The following is an 18,943-nucleotide window of genomic DNA, read 5'->3' on the forward strand; positions in this document are numbered from 1 at the left end:
TTTATAAAAGTTCACATGCGGGACTCACTGGTGGCGTGAGCAATTTTTCACCTGCTTGTTTTGGTTTCTCAATTTATCTATCTCTCTCTCTCCTTGTGTACGTGTGCGTGCGCTTGTGTGCGTTTGTCTGTGCTTGTGTAAGGGGATGTAGAGGAAAAGCAACTATTTTGTTTTGGAAAAGTAGAACATGTTTGTCAAATGAAAGCAGCCTATGGTTTTGACTTGACAGAATGATCACTTTTTGTATTGGGGAGACGTGCCACGCAGCGTGATCCAGTAGAGTCCCAAAAAACAGAAACGTAAGATCCCCTCCTCCTCTCCGGTACCTCAACGTACCTCTGTCTGCCGAGCAGAGAAGGCACCGCAGGTGGTCCGCCTCCAGAGAGACAAAGAGAGAGAGAATGAGGAGAGAGATAGAGTGATGGGGAGTGAGAGAGAGAGAGGCGCTCCCATAAGGCACATATGGTTCAGGCTACTTTTCTGACACAAAAGAGTCAATGTGGAAAGCAGCGAGTGGAGATAATAAAGCCGCGAGCTCCGCTGTCACGCTACTGACAACTTCCACCTCTCCATGTCGAGCCGCTGAAATCTAGGACGCATGGGTTGTGAGAGCGGCTCCCAGTTAATTCATAAAAGGAGAGGGACCCACCGAGAAGTCTGGGGCGCTCGCAAAATCCGCTTTATGAATGGCCCAAACATGGGGGAAATTCCTTTTGAAATAGTCCAGACCCGGCGGAAGGAGGGTCACTGTTCGGTCACCGCCAGTACAACCATCGCGCGTGAGGCCGATTTCGACAGCAACGAGCTCGAGGCACTCTTCCAAAACTACAACGTGAAGCTAGAGCAGACAGCCACTCTCAAAGCCCTCGCGGTGCCCATCGTGGCCGCCTCGTCGCTCGCGCTGATGGAGCTGTTGTCCGGTCCCCAGCTCACAGTGTCCAAGGGTTCTCACCCGGTGCACTGCGTGGTGTTCGTCTCGCTTTTCATCGTCACCAACGTCAAGTACCTGCAAGTGACGCAGCTGCAGCAGATCGCCAAGCTCATGCTGCTCTTCAGCTTCACCTTCGCGATCCTCTGCTGCCCGTTCCCCCTCGCGCTTGGAGCCGCCGGCTGGATGCTCCTGTCACCCCGGAGCAGGGTGTGTGGCAGCTCATGCTCGTCACTCTTGTGGCGTACGTGCTGAACCCGGTGCGGACGCCGATCGCGGTGCTGTTTGGTATGATGGTGGCCGTTTCCCACTTCATCGTCACCGTGACACCATTCACGGCCAGATAACACAAGCTCTGGAGACCGTTAAGACATGCACCTTCGGTACTCCCGGTCAGACTCTCGTTTAGAACCTCCGGTTAGATTGTCTGTTATTTTGAACGAGCCCCAACTAACCAGCCCGCTCATCATAATTAAGTCCACTGGTTTCATTGTTATAACTTGTAGACTTTGTTTCAGTGTGAATAGTTAAAAAGCGCATTTCACTCCATGTTCTGTTGAGTACCAGTGTTTATTTATAGTGCTGCACTGTTGTGACTGATTGGTGTGTAACAAACAAGGGCACTGCGTTCATCCACCTCTGGCCTGCTCGCCTCCCTACCTCTGAGGAAGTACAGTTCCCGCTCAGCCCAGTCAAAACTGTTCGCTGCTCTGGCACCCCAATGGTGGAACAAACTCCCTCACGACGCCAGGTCAGCGGAGTCAATCACCACCTTCCGGAGACACCTGAAACCCCACCTCTTTAAGGAATACCTAGGATAGGATAAAGTAATCCTTCTAACCCCCCCCCTTAAAAGAGTTAGATGCACTATTGTAAAGTGGTTGTTCCACTGGATATCATAAGGTGAATGCACCAATTTGTAAGTCGCTCTGGATAAGAGCGTCTGCTAAATGACTTAAATGTAAATGTAAATGTGTGTTGTAAGTGGTGGTTGTTGGGGTGTATCAAACTTACCCCTGTGGACTTTGACGTTCCAGTTATAGGGGAGATTGGGGTAAATTGAGCATATGGCCTTTGTTTCTAGAGAACCATATAGAAAATGAATAATTTGACAAATATTTAGGAAGAGGTCATCATTTCATGGAGTCTGTGAAGGAAGAAACAACACGGAAAAAGCAAGTTAGGTAAAAAAAAAAAGATTTTCGCCAAGTCATATGAATTTATTGTGATAGAGGTTTCATGATGTTTGTATCTAAACGAAAGTGGATAATTTTAAGATTGTTCTATACTTCAGTTTGGTTTTCTATAACCTTCAATATGAGGTCCTAAACCTAGCAAGAAATGTTTGCCCTGGGGTAAGTTGAGCCAATGGCCAGTTCAGCAAATTGATGCTAGGCATGATCACTGGGATATGAGGTAACAACAGTGTTTATTAGGTGTTAAAAATGTTTAAACTTCATATTCATCATCTCCATCACCACCCCAACATCAACATATGTGAAAGTACCTCGTTTATATGTTTTGTAGTAGAAAAGATAGAGGAAGATACATTTTTTCCAATGACATCATCGGTGGGAATGATGTGATTTTAACCAATTATGAGTAGGCAATGCCTACTAATTGCCAACTAATTGCCTACTAATTGGTTGATGATGTAATTGTAAACACTTATCTTCCTCTATCTGTTTCACTAGAAAACATAGAAACACCATTTTCACCTATGTTGATGTTGGGGTGGTTAAAAAACGATTACAATACGATTGTGATTGTGTTGAATTGTGTTTTGGAAACAAAGATAGAGATGGTTTTAAAAAGGTAGTTGTAATATTTAGTTCAGTACAGAAATGTGTAGGCGGCTTAACTTACCCTGTCCGGTGGCTCAACTTACCCCAGGCCAAGAGACCACTTTTTTTGACAAGCTATGTTTTAAAAACTATAATGTTTACATGCATTCTGATTATTTCCAGTGATACACAACCTCTTGAAATATATGTTGATATCTTTGTTAGAAAGAATACAACATTTCCCTTGATGGAGTGATGCTGAATGTAAACCCCGAACTTAACCCACTTTTCCCTACAAACGCCCGACCATTGAAGCACAGACAGCAGACAGATGCTGTCCACTCTATGTGGTGCTGAAACGAATAGTTGAATGAATGCGTCTCTCAAAGCTTTTCAGTACAAGTCATCTAACAACAACACATTACAATACAATACAATACAAAACAACACAAGTAGCAGAATGAACATAAAGAGCCATTTCAGTGGGCTTTATTTATTAATAAAAAGTGGGCTTTATTTATTAATTTGTGTGAGCTTTATTTGAAATGGTTTATTTGAAGTGGTTTTGAATACGCATGTTGACTTTTGGATAAATGTGGCAATGTGGTTTTCACGAGCAGTCACCGTGTGCTAGGAAAGAAAGGATAAAAAAGGAAGGATAAAATACATTTAAGAAAGGATGAATGAAAGAAAAAAAACTAATTACATATAGTAAAGAAATAAATAAAGAATATCAGAAACAGAAAACAGAAAAGAAAGAAAGAACAAACCAAAGCAAGTCTTCATACAAAATGCAAATATTTAGTATTGGGTATTGGCAGGTCTGGCTTAATGCAGGGGCTTACAGGTGCTGAAGCCCCTGGGCCCAAGCCCGTAGGGGGCCCAGAGGCAAAAAAATTAGAAGTATATATTTTTTTTACTGCAACCGCCAACCACAGGAGTCCGCTCTCAATGTTAAACATAGCTGTGGATTAAGTTTTATCACAAGTTGTTACGAGAATTATGTTCTCAATGTTCATAACCCAATTCAATTAAACTACTCAGTCTGCAACCCAGAATCTGTAAGATACTGGTTGAATGAAACAGACGGAGGCCCAGCTATGATAGTCAAAATGTTTATTCACGGGCGCGCTTGTTCGTTGTACAAAACCATTCATTTTATACCGGCTCCTTACACACATACTTTTGCACACAAACAGTAGATATCATACGCACATACAGTGGGGAGAACAAGTATTTGATACACTGCCGATTTTGCAGGTTTTCCTACTTACAAAGCATGTAGAGGTCTGTAATTTTTATCATAGGTACACTTCAACTATGAGAGACGGAATCTAAAACAAAAATCCAGAAAATCACATTGTATGATTTTTAAGTAATTAATTTGCATTTTATTGCATGACATAAGTATTTGATACATCAGAAAAGCAGAACTTAATATTTGGTACAGAAACCTTTGTTTGCAATTACAGAGATCATACGTTTCCTGTAGTTCTTGACTAGGTTTGCACACACTGCAGCAGGGATTTTGGCCCACTCCTCCCTACAGATCTTCTCCAGATCCTTCAGGTTTCGGGGCTGTCGCTGGGCAATACGGACTTTCAGCTCCCTCCAAAGATTTTCTATTGGGTTCAGGTCTGGAGACTGGCTAGGCCACTCCAGGACCTTGAGATGCTTCTTACGGAGCCACTCCTTAGTTGCCATGGCTGTGTGTTTCGTGTCGTTGTCATGCTGGAAGACCCAGCCACGACCCATCTTCAATGCTCTTACTGAGGGAAGGAGGTTGTTGGCCAAGATCTCGCGATACATGGCCCCATCCATCCTCCCCTCAATACGGTGCAGTCGTCCTGTCCCCTTTGCAGAAAAGCATCCCCAAAGAATGATGTTTCCACCTCCATGCTTCACGGTTGGGATGGTGTTCTTGGGGTTGTACTCATACTTCTTCTTCCTCCAAACACGGCGAGTGGAGTTAGACCAAAAAGCTCTATTTTTGTCTCATCAGACCACATGACCTTCTCCCATTCCTCCCCTGGATCATCCAGATGGTCATTGGCAAACTTCAGACAGGCCTGGACATGCACTGGCTTAAGCAGGGGGACCTTGCGTGCGCTGCAGGATTTTAATCCATGACGGCGTAGTCTGTTACTAATGGTTTTCTTTGAGACTGTGGTCCCAGCTCTCTTCAGGTCATTGACCAGGTCCTGCCGTGTAGTTCTGGGCTGATCCCTCACCTTCCTCATGATCATTGATGCCCCACGAGGTGAAATCTTGCATGGAGCTCCAGACCGAGGGTGATTGACCGTCATCTTGAACTTCTTCCATTTTCTAATAATTGCGCCAACAGTTGTTTCCTTCTCACCAAGCTGCTTGCCTATTGTCCTGTAGCCCATCCCAGCCTTGTGCAGGTCTACAATTTTATCCCTGATGTCCTTACACAGCTCTCTGGTCTTGGCCATTGTGGAGAGGTTGGAATCTGTTTGATTGAGTGTGTGGACAGGTGTCTTTTATACAGGTAACGAGTTCAAACAGGTGCAGTTAATACAGGTAATGAGTGGAGAACAGGAGGGCTTCTTAAAGAAAAACTAACAGGTCTGTGAGAGCCGGAATTCTTACTGGTTGGTAGGTGATCAAATACTTATGTCATGCAATAAAATGCAAATTAATTATTTAAAAATCATACAATGTGATTTTCTGGATTTTTGTTTTAGATTCCGTCTCTCACAGTTGAAGTGTACATATGATAAAAATTACAGACCTCTACATGCTTTGTAAGTAGGAAAACCTGCAAAATCGGCAGTGTATCAAATACTTGTTCTCCCCACTGTACATACACACGAACAGTAGGTATCCTACGCACATACTGTATCAATACCCAGCCGACAAAGATTAGGGACCGTGAGAAGCACTCCCTGTCCTTTCCCAAATCTCTCAGCGGCCCCTAGCCAAGGTCGGCACCGAATCTTGCTCAGACAGTCTGTGTTTAAGATACTATAGAGACATATTGTACAGATATATTGTTTTACCCTAATTCTGACTAAAACTACGCACATCATTTATTATAATTTTACTGACTAAGACTACACACATCATTAATAATAATTTGATGATTCTAATGTATTTCATTGATGATTCTAATCAATTACAAACAATTATATAGTTTCAGGGTGGAATATTCTAATCATTAATTTAAACATATAAATTCCATCAACAATCCACCATTAATGACTAAATAATACACCCTGATACATCAATTGTATACAAGGATAATCCAAACCAATACATGTATGTACATTCGATATTCATCAATGACTGTTATAGGCCTATATCCAATCATAACGCTTCCTGTTAGGATTTTTATTACAATCTTCATAAAAACAGTCTTAAACATTAAAAATAGTCCCGTAGTTAAAAGAAACGGAGCTATCTCCTAGGCCTGGAGGCCTGTATTCGTCATCCCACTGGCCGGAGCTCGGAATCGGTCCGTACCTCACCATCTGTTGCGTCATTGACCTCTCCAGAGTCCTGGTGATCAAACCTCTCATACACGGAATCAAACAACATCCACACAGAACCAACACACTCATAAAGGTGAAAGTTGCCCACAACACAGTGATTATGACATTTTTCCATTTCCCAAACACTCTGTCAACCCAATTTGTTAGAGAATTATCCACCCCAGAGTTCTCTGCTAATTTGTGAGCTAATGTGGTTAAACCAGCCAGGGCCTTGGTCACTGATCCATCTGGAGCTGTGTTATTAAAAACTAAACGTACAGCAAGGAACCCCAATCATTCTACATACCCTGCCCTTTTCTGCAAATTAACATATCGAGAGTGTAACGGCTGTCGTCCTCTTCTTCCTCTGAAGAGGTGTAGCAAGGATCGGACCAATACGCAGCGTGGTAGGTGTCCATGTTTTAATAGGGAAAACTGAACATGAACACAAATACAAAAACAATAAACGTGAACAAACCGAAACAGTCCCGTGTGGCACAAACACTGACACAGGAAACAATCACCCACAAAATACCCAAAGAACACGGCTGCCTAAATATGGTTCCCAATCAGAGACAACGAAAAACACCTGCCTCTAATTGAGAACCAATCTAGGCAACCATAGACTTACATAAACACCTAGAATGAACACAACCCCATAAATCTACAAAAAAACCCTAGACAGTACAAACACCCAAGACGAGACAAAAAACACAGAAACCACCCTCGTCACACCCTGACCTAACCAAAATATAAAAGAAAACAAAGAATACTCAGGTCAGTGCGTGACAGTACCCCCCCACAAAGGTGCGGACTCCGGCCGCAAAACCTAATCTAAAGGGGAGGGTCCGGGTGGGCCTCATTCATGGCGGCGGCTCGGGTGCGGGACGTAGACCCCACTCTACCATAGTCATTGCCCTCTTCAATGGAGTCAGTCTATTTTACCAGGTCATGAGGGAGGTGGCGGATAATTGGTCAGAGAACGCCTTTACTGCATCCCCAGTATCATTCACGAATCCACATTTTTATTTATTGTCAACCACCAAAAGAACGTAGTGGTAAAGTCTTCACCTATTTGATTCATAGCTTTGTAATAATCTGTATCTTCCCTGAGGATGCCAATAGCATCCATCTAGACAAAGCTACTCCCCTCCTGGTCAAAACTCCTCCTGTGCCTACTTTAGCCTCCTATAACTGGCCTCTGATGACTAACTCGAACTGGTAGGACCAATAACCCCGGGGCGCAAGTGCCTAACCACCCTTTCTGGTAGTTTCTGTCGTTTGCGTCCTTTGCTGGTACGAGCCCACCCTACATCAGTTATGGGTGCTGTTAGGTTTAGAATTTTCTCCTGTACTTCCAAACCTAAGTTAGTCACATAAACGATTACCTTTCAGCCATTAAAATCATCTAAGTTCTCGGTGCCATTCTTGTGTCTGTAACCCTGGTACTCATCAGGAGTTAAAGTGAACCGAGGTGGGTTGGCCGAGTACTTCAATCTGGCCAATCCAATCCCTGTAAAGTTATTTGCTTTCCTAGGGAATTGTTTAATGTTTACCTTAAATCCTACCTCTTGATCTTCTTTGACTCCTTATTTTGTAAGACTCATCAGTGTATTATATAGTTTATCTTTGACTTTTTATCAATGACAATGGCATCATATAATTAGTACCGGCGTAGTGGTGGATCTGGATGTATCAGAAAGGTTACCAAGACTATGATGCAGCTCAGAGCCCCCACTCTTCCCAAAAACCACCAACCCTCTCCTGCCCTTAGTCGGTCTGCTAGGTACCACCCCATACTCACACTTCTAGGATCACCCACAGTGATGAACGGTCGGGATAGGAAAGCTTCGTTTAAGGAGGTAACCCCCGGACCCTGTTGGTACTCGGTTCTTCTCCTAACTCTGTGTGTGATCAGCAGTATTTATATGGGTACATACCTTCTTGCAGTGGGTAACGTGGACCCAAGTGACTCTCTCAGCTATTCTAATGGCAAAGGCGGTGGTTTTAACAGAACCTGGTATGGGCCTTCCCAACTGGGCTGCTTCCAGTCTATTCTCCTCTGGGACTGGATTCACCCCCCGTCTCCTGGTTGGATTGAGTGAATCACCTTCTCCTTGTAATTCACCTGTTGGACACAAAATCTTGGACATACGGGTTTGGTTAACAAACAGTCTTCTCATGTGTTCTGCTAGTATATCTTCAACTTCTATGTCTACCTGTTCTGGTCCCTAACTCTGGCCTTCTATTTGTTCTACCTGATTAGCTAAACTGTCATCCATTATTTAAAGAAATAGATCCTAGTAACCCAACTCTAGGGATAATATCTTGACCTACATTTTTTAGTTACCAAAATCGTGTCCGCCAAGTACGTTGGGAATGCTTCTACCCATTTGCTATATTTATCTATCATTAAAAAAAATGTTTTGTTTATTATCCAATAGGTCACAAAGTGTCCTAACCTATCCCCCCTATTGATACATGGCTCTGCCAATGTATTCTCCTTACTCTCTCTCTCTCTCTCTCTCGTTGTCTCTCATTCGCCTACGTTCCCTTTTCTGTCTGTGCCCTTACTGGCTATCTCCCCCAGAGTGGCCATCAAGTATTCTGCCCCTTTCAGCTTCTTCTTTCTACATCCCTATGTGTCCATGCCCTATACACTTCTAAAATGGGTTCCTGTACTGCGTCCCCAGCCCGTGGGTTAGGCAAGGCAATTAGAGGATACTGACTAGCCTCCCTTTCATCTTCGTCATCCAGCCACTCTGCTACTCCTCTCCTCCCTGGGCTCTGGTTATGTGACCTCAGCCTTCTGAGTGGTAAAGCCCTGTCTCTACCTCTTTCCCCTGCATCCTGTCGCTTGTTCATCCTACGTCCTAGTTCGGTTAAAACTGTCATGACTTTCCCTAGGGCAGCTAGCCCTATCCTTTCCTCCTGCTGCTCTACCCTTCCCTCGGCTCCAGGAGGTTCCCCATATGGGGGTGGTGGGGGTGGGACGGGAAGCGCTGGCTGCCGTCTTCTCACCACCACTGTTTCATCATCGGGATTCTCTCTCCACGCCTGGTCTATCAGGGTTGGGTACAATTTAGGCTTATGAGAGACCTCCAGAGGAGCCGTGGGAGTTATTGTTCCTAGTTGCTGGCCACTTACATCTTCCTTCTTTTTTACTTCCTTTTTCTTTTTCTTTTCAGAAAATGATGTCATGGCTTTAGAAGCTTCTGGTAGGCTAATTGACAGTGTGTAAACAATTAGGAAAAACTGTAATACTTTCTGAGAAGAAATATTTTACACCTAAGTTTGTCATACTTTAACAAAAGCCTTTTCAAAGTCAGCTATGAATACCAGGCCTGGTTTCCCAGATTTTTCATAGTGTTCTATTGTTTCCAGTACTTGTCTTATATTATCTCCAATGTATCGTCCACGTAAAAAACATGGCTGATTAGGATGAATAATATCCAACAATACCTTTTTTAATTCTATGAACTTTGCATTTTGCCATACTTTTTGTATCACAACACTGAAGTGTAAGGGGCCTCAAATGTTTTAAATGGACTGGATCTTTATATTTACCACTTGGGTCCGTCCTGTTTCAGTAGTAATGAAATCAGACCTTCTTGTTGAGTATCTGATAATCTAGCCTTTTTATAGGACCTCTACAGGATCGGTGGGTCTCCTATGGAACGGTTGAGCTAACGTAGGCTGTCATTAGCATGAGGTTGTAAGTAACAAGAACATTTCCCAGGACATAGACATATCTGATATTGGCAGAAAGCTTAAATTCTTGTTAATCTAACTGGACTGTCCAATTTACAGTAGCTATTACAGTGAACGAATACCATGCTATTGTTTGAGGAGAGTGCACAGTTATGAACTTGAAAGTGTATTAATAAACCAATTAGGCACATTTGGGCAGTCTTGATACAACATTTTGAACAGAAATACAATGGTTCATTGGATCAGTCTAAAACGTTGCACATACACTGCTGCCATCTAGTGGCCAAAATCTAAAGTGCACCTGGGCTGGCATAATACATTTTGGCCTTTCTCTTGCATTTCAAAGATGATGGTACAACCCCCCCCCCCCCCCCCAAAAAAACTGTTATATTCTCCCACATTAATTTAACATTTCCACAAACTTCAAATTGTTTCCTTTCAAATGGTATCAATAATATGCATATCCTTGCTTCAGGTCCTGAGCTACGGGCAGTTAGATTTGGGTATGTCATTTTAGGTGAAAATTGAAAAAAGGGGCAGATCCTTAAGAGGATTTATAGGACTGGTTAAAACATGCTAATAAAGGTCCTCTAAGTACATCAAAAAAGGTTTGCTATACCTCAACTTAAGGGCTTTAATTGCATCAAGAAGTTCCTCCTCTGTAACTTGGCCTTCACATGAATCTTTCTGTACAGTTGTTCATTTTACATTAATAACAGAAAAAAAATCCATACAATTAACTTCGGTTAGTGGAGATGGAGGAGACTGAAACAAAAACATATGCTTAATGTACTTTGCTACCTCTTTCAAAAAATGGTTTGGTGAATTGTAGGTGACTCTGTGATTTGTAACAAGTTTAAGTAAAATATTTTTAGTATAATTTCTATGTTGAAGACAAAAACATTATTTGGTGCATTTTTTCATTCCATCCAGTTCACTTTATTTTTCATAATATACCACACCGTCTTTCTTTAAGGTCCTAGATTTCTTTTTGTTTTTCCTCTAACTTATTGTGTGTGTCATTACCCCCCTCTAGTGATGAGGAAAAGCTATTACAGCTGAAATAGAATAATTGAAAAGTCCTCTCAGAGCTCCAAGTGAAAACGAAGCCCCATTTATGGAAATCTGTACAAACTTAAAGGACTATCATTCTGTTATTCTGTCTGTATCCGGGTGTGTTGGTTATTTATTGGTTTATTCTTAGCAGAAACCCTGATGAAGGAAGCTCACAGTTCCAAATGGCACCCTATTCCCTATGTACTGCACTACTTTCCCCCCTAGAACCCTATAGGGGGTCCTGGTCAGTTAGGGGTTCTGGTCAAAAGTAGTGCACTTTTTAGGAAATAGGGTGCCATTTGGTATGCAAACTAATACATTGCATCAGAACGATAGAGATGTGGGGCTATCTTAGTTTTCACTCTGTGTATTTTGTGCAGGCAGAGGAGGAGAAAGGCGACATGGAGAAAGTCAAGCTGGACAACAAGAGCACTTCCTCATGTCCAACCCCCACAACATGGTGAGTCTCACCCCGTCCCCCCTCTCCCCTGTTCCCCACTGGGTCCACCAGCAGAACTGGGTCATCTCATGTTTGGGTAGCGGTGCACTAGAGTAGCTGGTGTGGTTGGGTTGTTTTGAGGTTCTGTTTGGGTTGTATTGTGATCTGACCGCATCATGACGTGGTCATGTTTTGAACAGGGTGTTAAGAATTGCTTCTTTGACCTCCAAGGTTGTACAGTGGTTGCGCTTGTGGTTGATGTTTGGTTGTTCTCTGTTGCTGTGTCCATTGATTGATCAATATCCGTCTTACTGATGTCTGCCCCCCCCCCCCCTCTTCTCAGGAACAGGAAATTATGAAATCAAACATCCTGGAGACTTCCCAACCAGGAAATGTGTATTCCTGTTACAAGAACAGGATTGTTTTGTAAACAGTGGAACCAGGAAGTGTCTTTCCGGAAACAGTGGTGACTCTAAGACCCTGGAATGTTGTAGAATCCCATGTCCATCAATGCGCTGTACTAATATGGCAGGGTGCTGTAGATGATACATTGTTGCAAATATAAGGTACATGCACAAGAAAGCCACATCAGTCCAATGTCCTAGAATATGTACTGGTAGCCTTAAACAACTGTCCCAGGACCAGTTAATTAGCCGTATCTAACTTACATACTCTCTCTGCTCAAGGAAACTGTACCCTGTATCAACTGTTCCTAGACCTGTGTATTAGCCCTATCTAACTACTAGTTCATTGTCTACCTCTATTCTAGAACAGTTACTGTTAACCCTCTGTAACTGTCCCAGGACATGTGTATTAGCCCTATTTAACTCCTAGTTCCCTGTCTACCTCTCTGCCTCTGTTCTAGGACCAGTACTGTTAACCCTATGTAATAACTGAACCATCTCTCCACTGATCTAGGACAGGTACCGTTAAATCTGTAATAACTGTTCTTTCAGGGGGATGAACCATCTAACATGAAGTTATAAAATCCAGAACTTCCTCCTCAACCCTTTGTAACAAATCAAATCAAATTGTATCTGTCACATGTGCCAAATACAACATGTGTAGACCTTACAGTGAAATGCTTACTTACAAGTCCTGAACCAACAATGCAGATTTAAGAAAAAAAGTATTAAAGTATTTACTAAAATAAACTGAAGTAATAAATACATTTTTTAAACATAACAAATAATTAAGGCGCAACAATAAAATAACAGTAGCGAGGGTATATACAGGGGGTACCGGTACAGAGTCAATGTGCGGAGGCACCGGTTAGTCGAGGTAATTGAGGTAATATGTACATGCACTGTAGGTAGAGGTAAAGTGAGTATGCATGGATAATAAACAGAGAGTAGCAGCAGCGTAAAAATGGGGGGTGGGGACAATGCAAATAGTCTGGGTAGTCATTTGATTAGCTGTTCAGGAGTCTTATGGCTTGGGGGTAGAAGCTGTTAAGAAGCCATTTGGACCTAGACATTGCGCTCCGGTACCGATTGCCATGTGGTAGCAGAGAGAAGAGTCTATGACTAGGGTGGCTGTAGACCTTGGCAATTCTTTGGGCCTTCCTCTGAAACCGCCTGGTATAGAGGTCCTGGATGGCAGGAAGCTTGGCCCCAGTGATGTACTGGGTCGTACGGCAAATTTAATGATCGTGTTGGAGTCGTGCTTGGCCATGCAGTCATGGGTGAACAGGGAGTACAGGAGGGGACCGAGCACACAATCCTGAGGGGCCCTGTGTTGAGGATCAGCGTGGCAGATGTTTTACGTACCCTTCCCACCTGGGGGCGGCCTGTCAGGAAGTCCAGAATCCAGTTGCAGAGGGAGGTGTTTAGTCCCAGGGTCCTTAACTTAGTGATGAGCTTTGAGGGCACAACTGTCCCAGGACTTGTTAATACCTGTTAATACTTGTGTAATATTCCTTTCATCTTAGGTTCCCAGTCTGAATTTGTTTCAGGACCTGTACTATCAGTCGTATTGTCAGGTAGGAGTGCTGTTTGCTTCCATTGCTAACTTCAACGACTTCTACATCGAGCTGGACGGCAACAACATGGGAGTGGAGTCTCTCAGGCTTCTCAACGAGATCATTGCAGACTTCGATGAGGTGAGACAGGGTGTGTCCCAAATGGCACCCTATTTTCTAGTGCACTACTGTTGACCACTGTCCAAATTGCAGCCTTTTCCCTATATAGTCCACTACATTTGACCAAGTCTATGGCATCCTATTTCCTTTATAGTTCACTACTTTTGACCAAAGTCCTATGGGTGCTGGTCAAAAGTAATATATTATATTGGGAATATGGTGCCAAATGGGATGCAACCAGTGGCCCAACACCTCCTCTAAGTTCACTTTCTACTGTTCCATGTGTACTGACAGTGTTAGCTGGTCAGAGATCAGAGTGGTGGTGTGATCCTGAAGTTAATCTCAACCTAGCTTCACCTGGATTGCTTTTCCAACAATCTTGAAGGAGTTCCCACATACGCTGAGTACTTGTTGGCTGTTTTTCCTTCACTTTGCAGTCCAACTCATTCAAGGGTTTTTCTTTATTTTTACTGTTTGCTACATAATAGTAATAGTGAAGCCATCAAAATTATGAAACAACATATATGGAATCATGTAATAATTAAAAAAGTGTTAAACAAATCAAAATATATTTTCTTCAACGTAGCCACCCTTTGCCTTGAAGACAGCTTTAAACACTCTTGGCATTATCTCAACCAGCTTCACATGGAATGCTTTTCCAACAGTCTTGAAGGAGTTCCTACATATGATGAGCACTTGTTGGCTGCTTTTCCTTCACTCTGCGGTCCAACTCATCCCAAACCATCTCAATTCGGTTAAGGTCAGGTGATTGTGGAGGCCCGGTCATCTGATGCAGCACTCCATCACTCTTCTTCTTGGTCAAATAGCCCTTACACAGCCTGGAGGTGTGTTTGGTCATTGTCCTGTTGAAAAACAAATGATAGTCACACTAAGCGCAAACCAGATGGGATGGTGTATCGCTGCAAAATGCTGTGGTAGCCATGCTGGTTAAGTGTGCCTTGAATTCTAAATAAATCACAGACAGTGTCACCGGCAAAACACCCCCACACCATCACACCTCCTCCACAATACTTCACGGTGGGAATCCACATACGGAGATCATCCGTTCACCTATTCTGCGTCTCAAAGAGACACGGTGGTTGGAACCAGAAATCTCAATGCAGTAATTCGACCATGAAGGCCTGATTCATGCAGCCTCATCTGAACAGTTGATGTTGAGATGTCTGTTACTTGAACTCTCTGAAGCATTTATTTGGGATGCAATTTCTGAGGCTGGTTACTCTAATGAATTTATCCTCTACAGCAGAGGTAACTATAGTTTTCCATTCCTGTGGAGATCCTCTTGAGAGCTAGTTTCATCATAGCTCTTGATGGTTTTTGCAACTTCATTTGAAGAAACATTCAAAGTTCTTTACATTTTCCATATTGACTGACCTTCATGTCTTAAAGTAATGATGGACTGTCGTTTCTCTTTGCTTATTTGAGCTGTTCTTGCCATAATATGGACTTGGTATTTTACCAAATAGGTCTATCTTCTGTATGCCTTGTCACAACACAACTGATTGGCTCAAACGCATCAAGAAGGAAAGAAATTAAACAAATGTACTTTTAACAAGGCACACCTGTTAAAAACCTGTTTGGGATAGGGGGCAGCATTGGGACGTTTGGATGAAAACCGTGCCCAGAGTAAACTGTCTGTCACTTTCATAGCACACAGAAAATTGGCCAGTAACTTCTTTAGGGTAGGGGGCAGTATTTTCACGTCCTGATGAAAAGCATGCCCAGAGTAAACGGCCTGCTACAAAGCCATAAAAGATAGAATAAGCATATTATTAGTAGATTTGGATAGAAACTCTCTAAAGTTTCCAAAATAATGTCTGTGAGTATAACAGAACTCATATGGCAGGTGAAAACCTGAGAAAAATCCAACCAGGAAGTGGTAATTCTGAGGCTTGTAGTTTTCAAGTGAATGCCTATCCAATATCCAGTGTCTCTGGGGTCAGATTGCACTTCCTAAGGCTTCCAGTAGATGTCAACAGTCTTTAGAAGTTGTTTCAGGCTTCTATTGTGAAAGGGGAGAGAATAAGACCACTCAGAGTAAGTGGCTCAGCTGAAAGCCATGAGTTGTTTATCGCGCGTTGCCGTGAGCGCGTCGTTGGTTATCTTTCTTTTCTATTGTCAACGCTGTTGTCCGGTTGAAATAATATTGAATATTTATGATAAAAAGATCCTAATGATTGATTATAGACATCGTTTGACATGTTTCTATGAACTTTCATGGACCTTTTTTGACTTTTCGTCTGGATGTTGTGCACGCGCTTTGTGCATATTACGAAACTAAACGCGCGAACAAAAATGAGGTTTTTGGACATAAAGATGAACTTTATCGAACAAAACAAACATTTATTGTGTAACATTGAGTCCTGGGAGTGCCACCAGATGAAGATCATCAAAGGTAAGTGATTAATTTTAACGCTATTTCTGACATTTGTGACACCTCTCCTTGGCTGGAAAATGTCTATGTTTTTTTGTGGCTAGGCGCTGTCCTACCATAATCGCATGGTGTGCTTTCGCCGTAAAGCCTTTTTGAAATCGGACACTGTGGTTTGATTAACAAGAAGTTTATCTTTAAAATGGTGTATAATACTTGTATGTTTGAGGAATTTTAATTATGAGATTTCTGTTGTTAGAATTTGGCGCCCTGCAATTTCACTGGCTGTAGGCCATGTGTTCCGCTAGCGGAACTCCCTTCCCAGAAAGGTTAATTGAAATGTGTTCCAGATGACTACCTCATGAAGCTGGTTGAGAGAATGCCAAGAGTGTGCAAAGCTGTCATCAAGGCAAAGGGTGGCTACTTTGAAGAATCTCAAATATAAAATATATTTTGATTTGTTTAACACTTTTTTGGTTACTACATGATTCCGTATGTGTTATTTCATAGTTTTGATGTCTTCACTATTATTCTACAAAGTAGAAAATAGTATAAATAAAGAAAAACCCTTGAATGAGTAGGTGTGTCCAAACCTTTGACTGGTGCTGTATATCTCTTTTTCTCTCTCTCATTCTGTCTGTCTATAGCTGATGGATAAAAAGTGCTACAGAGACATCGAGAAGATCACAACCATCGGCAGCACATACATGGCTACAGTAGGCCTACTACCTACCACTGGCTCCAAGGTACACTAAAATACAGTATGGCATAACGTGTGTGTGTTTGCACAAGCATGTGAGTGTGCGTGCATGTTTACATACAGTGGGGTCCATAAATATTGGCAGCCTTGATAGCCTAGAAGGTAGCCTAGTGATTAAGAGTGTTGGGCCAATCACCGAAAAGTTGCTGGTTTGAATCACTGAGACAGCAAGGTGGAAAGATGTGCAGTTCTGCCCTTGAGTAAGGCAGTTAACCTCCAACAACTGCTCCCCGAGTGCCGATAACGTGGAAGTCGATTAAGGCAGCCCCTCCCCGCACCTCTCTGATTCAGAGGGCTTGCATTAAATGCAAAAGACACATTTCGGTTGCGTGCATTCAGTTGTGCAACTGACTAGGGAAAGGGGTATAACAAGTAAGTTGAATTCATTCAACCAAAATGTGTTTTCCTCATTTAACCCAACCTCTCTGAATCAGAGAGAGACGGGGGACTGACTTAATCGACATCCATGTCATCAGCACCTGGGGAGCAGTTGTTGTTCGGGGTAAACTGCCTTGCTCAAAGGGCAGAACAGCAGTTTTTTAATCCACCTTGCTGGTTCAGGGATTCAAACCAGCGACCTTTTAGTTACTGGTCTAACGCTCTTAATCTTTTTGAGAATTTTTTATTACTTGTTAAACAAAATCTCTTTCTCTGTGCAATTGTATTAGTATAAAATAATATAATCTTACATTTTTTTTTGTATACAATATAGCTCAGTATTTGTATTATTTATTTTATACAGTCTTTTTTGCTCATCGTTGTCAAGGGTGCCATTAATTATGGACCTCACTGTATGTGCATGTCTAAAAATGTCTTACCTCAATATAGACCACTTTTTGAGTGCCAAGTCTAAGGGTCCTCAGATACTGTTTAATTTGAATGCTGTCACATTTCCACTCTCAAAATTCTCCATGAGAGCAGAGAGAGAGAGAGAAAGTGAAGAGAGCGAGAGGATTAACCGTTACTGTGGTGTCAGCATATCTGCCTTTTATAAAACAAACTTCTGGCTTTACGTTAAACCCTCTAAGGTGGTCAAACAAAACAGGCATTTTAAAATGTACAGTATATGCAAGCTTTATGCAAAGCTCACAGTTCGCGAGCCAGCATGACTTTTAAATCCTTATGGTATTGGCTGCGTCAGCTGCATGAAATCACTTACGTGATAACTCATTTTTGACTTATTTCTCTCTTTTTGTCTTGTGATTCCAAGGCTAAGAAGTCCACCTCCTCACACTTATGCACAGTGGCAGATTTTGCTATTGAGATGTTTGATGTACTGGGTGTCATCAACTACCAGTCGTACAATGACTTTGTCTTGAGAGTCGGTGAGTGAAAACACACGCACGCCACACATGCACGCACACTGACACACACACAGGACCACACAGTTCTGATAATATAATGGATCCAGAGGGAATGGCAGCCCGTTTTACGGGCTCCTGTCCAATTGTGCTATTCTGTGTATTTTTTGGCACTGATCTTAACTTTTTTAGTACATAATATTTCCGCCCTAATTTCCTGTGATCGAAAATAACTTCTGGACATCAGAACATCTATCACTAACTCAATGAGTCGGAGATGAAAGACATATTGATTTTTGCGGAATAAGCCAAATCCCAGACACTCGAAGAAGGAGGAGTGCGGGATACCTGACGAGAATACGTCGGAGAGTGGATAAATCTCCTTTACCCTCCGTTCTATTCACTGGAGAATAAAATGGATGAGCTCCGTTCGAGACTATCCTATCAACGTGATCTGAAGAACTGTAATGTCCTATGTTTCTCAGAGTCGTGGCTGAACAAGAACATGGTAAATATAAATCTAGCTGTTTTTTCTATACATCGGCAGGACAGAACGGCTGCATTAGGGAAGCTTAGAAGAGGGGGAGTGTTTCTCTTTGTTAACAATAACTGGTGCGTGATCTCTAATATTAAGGAAGTCTCGAGATTCTGCTCACCTGAGTTAGAATACCTCATGATAAGCTGTAGACCACACTATCTACCAAGAGTGTATCATATATATTTTTCGTAGGTCTCTATTTACAACCACAAACCGATGCTGGAACTAAGACCGCACTCAACAGGTACAGGTTCACCTCCCCAAACACTCACACACATGAACGTAGTCATGCAGTCGCGCACGGACACAGACGAACGAACGCACACCCCCACACACACACACACACACACACACACACACACACACACACACACACACACACACACACACACACACACACACACACACACACACACACACACACACACACACACACACACACACACACACACACACACAC

The 18,943-nt window shown here is 42.5% G+C and overlaps 1 pseudogene; it reads left to right on the forward strand.

Annotated features, from left to right (window-relative positions):
• Positions 1 to 682: 682 nt before the first annotated feature.
• On the forward strand, positions 683 to 18,006 carry LOC139579688 (adenylate cyclase type 6-like; annotated as a pseudogene).
• Positions 18,007 to 18,943: the final 937 nt, after the last annotated feature.

This window comes from Salvelinus alpinus, chromosome 6 (assembly GCF_045679555.1).
Source record: "Salvelinus alpinus chromosome 6, SLU_Salpinus.1, whole genome shotgun sequence".
In the NCBI taxonomy this organism is placed as follows: Eukaryota; Metazoa; Chordata; class Actinopteri; order Salmoniformes; family Salmonidae; genus Salvelinus; species Salvelinus alpinus.